At 50.6% G+C, this 2,593-nt stretch overlaps 1 protein-coding gene across 1 annotated transcript in view; it reads right to left on the bottom strand.

Moving 5' to 3' along the window:
- SLC4A11 (solute carrier family 4, sodium borate transporter, member 11) overlaps positions 1-2,593 on the bottom strand; it is a gene marked incomplete at its 5' end in the record, with an annotated part of 170,768 nt that overhangs the window by 51,048 nt on the left and 117,127 nt on the right. The window lies entirely within an intron of this gene.

Raw genomic sequence — 2,593 nt, 5'->3', positions numbered from 1 at the left:
GAGGACAGATCTGCACGTTCCCCCCACCCCCCAATAGCTAGCAGTGCAAAACAGTTCAGTGGCATCTTTAAGACCAAGTTTTATTCAGGTACAAGCTCTCCCTCCTCTGCGAGGACAGATCTGCACGTTCCCCCCACCCCCCAATAGCTAGCAGTGCAAAACAGTTCAGTGGCATCTTTAAGACCAAGTTTTATTCAGGTACAAGCTCTCCCTCCTCTGCGAGGACAGATCTGCACGTTCCCCCCCCCTCAATAGCTAGCAGTGCAAAACAGTCCAGTGGCACCTTTAAGACCAAGTTTTATTCAGGCACAAGCTCTCCCTCCTCTGCGAGGACAGATCTGCACGTTCCCCCCACCCCCCAATAGCTAGCAATCCAAAACAGTTCAGTGGCATCTTTAAGGCCAAGTTTTATTCAGGTACAAGGTCTCCCTCCTCTGCGAGGACAGATCTGCACGTTCCCCCCACCCCCCAATAGCTAGCAATCCAAAACAGTTCAGTGGCATCTTTAAGACCAAGTTTTATTCAGGTACAAGCTCTACCTCCTCTGCGAGGACAGATCTGCACGTTCCCCCCCCCTCAATAGCTAGCAGTGCAAAACAGTCCAGTGGCACCTTGAAGACCAAGTTTTATTCAGGCACAAGCTCTCCCTCCTCTGCGAGGACAGATCTGCACGTCCCCCCGCCCCAATAGCTAGCAATCCAAAACAGTCCAGTGGAGCCTGAGCGGTGGGTGTTGCCTTCTGACACACTTCCGGTGATGTCAGGGGGCATGGCATATGCAAATGAGTCATGGTAATGGGTTATGCTAATGAGCTCCTGCACCTGCCAACAGGGCAAAGAGGTGTCTTCCCCGGTGCCACTATACAAATCGAGAATAGCATCCGGGGGATGGGGGGAGCGTGAGCACCTCTCGCCTTGCCCCACGGGTCCTGATCCAAACCGACCTACCGGACATTTGATCGCTGAATCTTTGAAATACACTGGAAGCGCTGGACCTCGAACTCACAGCACTTTCGACTGATTTGGTGCTGAGTGGAAATCTTGAACCGAAGTCCCCTCGGGTCCTATTCTGATAACCACTACACAACCCTGACAGACTTATTGCCCATGAAAACAAGGAACATCCATTTCCACTTTTGTTGTGTACACCTAAACAGGAAGAAGACTTCTTCTGGCTCTCTCCCTCTCTCTCAAAAAAACACTTGAACGTCACTATTTTATCAAAACGCACCACCCTTCTGGTGTTCCCGATGTGTCCACATCTACTGAAAAGTGCCCGGAAGATCTCCAGATGTGCTAGGGACAGGGGGGGAATACAACTTCAAGTCTTTGGGGAGACTGTGACATGCAGCAAATTCACGCACAGCCGTCGCCCTGGCAGCGAGCCCTGAGGGGTTTACCAACCACAGCGTGAAGAGACTTCACAACAGCCACAACAGGCAACCCCTGCAGAAAAGATCGCCTGGGGCTCACTTCAAGCACTGCCGGTGATTTCCCAGGACACAACCCCAATTTCTATTTTTTAATTCCCTAAACGGGAGGAGGAATATCAGGTACGGCTGAGCGCGGCAAGCGCAACCAGGGTTTCTCCCTGGAGGATGACTCAAAAAGTCGGCTGCTGACAATAACAAAAAAAAAGTCGGCCTTGCGTGTCCGGGAGCACAGCGAGAACTCGGCACTCCGGCCCGCGGCTGAGGGGAGGCACGACGGAGAAATAAGAAGGCGCCAGGGAGCCAGGAAAATCAGCCTGCGCTTCCTGAACGTGACAGAGGGTCGGCCCGAAGGATTTCCTTCGACTTGGCCAGAGGTGGCCCGCGAAAAATGCTGAACGAGGCTCTCCTGCGTCCCCCGCCCCTCCACTGAGAACATCTTGGGGGTTTTTTTCCCCCAAGCCAAGGAAAATATTCCCAGCCGAGGAAGCTAAATTTGAGAAAACAAACAGGGAGCTCAGGGGATTCCGCTAAGTTGGTCGGCAGCCATTTCTCCTCTCAGCTACTCACTGCATCTCTCAGAGCCGTCTCCACCGGGGAAGAGGAGGGCATTCCCTGGAACACGCCTGAGGAAGATGCGGGCCATTAAAAACAAACAACGAAAGCGCTCTGCTTTTTCCCCCAGCACGGGCCCATTTGCACTTGCACTCTAATAGGAACTGTTCTTTTTTTTGGTCTTCTTTTCTTTGTAAGTCTGGTGGTGTTGTTTTTTTTTTTTAAAAAAAACCCAGACTTTAAAATGATCTCTAGTGGTCACGTCCATTTGCACTTGCACTCTAATAGGAACCGTTCTTTTTTTTTCTTCTTTTCTTTGTAAGTCTGGTGTTGTTGGTTTTTTTTTTTTAAAAAAACAGACTTTAAAATGATCTCTAGTGGTCACACACTGAAAAATAGTGATTTCTCAAAGGACGGAGACTGGAATGTAAAGTGAATATGAACCCATGAAGTCACCGAAAACTAACTCCGTTGTGTAGTTCGTGGACGACGAGGAGGAGGAGATTGGATTTATACCACCCCTTCACTTGGAGTCTCAGAGCAGCTTACAGTCTCCTTTCCCTTCCCCTCCCCACAACAGACACCCTGGGAGGTAGGTGGGGCTGAGAG

This window comes from Gekko japonicus, unplaced genomic scaffold (assembly GCF_001447785.1).
Source record: "Gekko japonicus isolate JY-2015 unplaced genomic scaffold, Gekko_japonicus_V1.1 scaffold1774, whole genome shotgun sequence".
NCBI classification, from domain to species: Eukaryota; Metazoa; Chordata; class Lepidosauria; order Squamata; family Gekkonidae; genus Gekko; species Gekko japonicus.
Note: the sequence above shows the minus strand (reverse complement) of the source record. Positions and strands in the feature narration are given on the sequence as shown.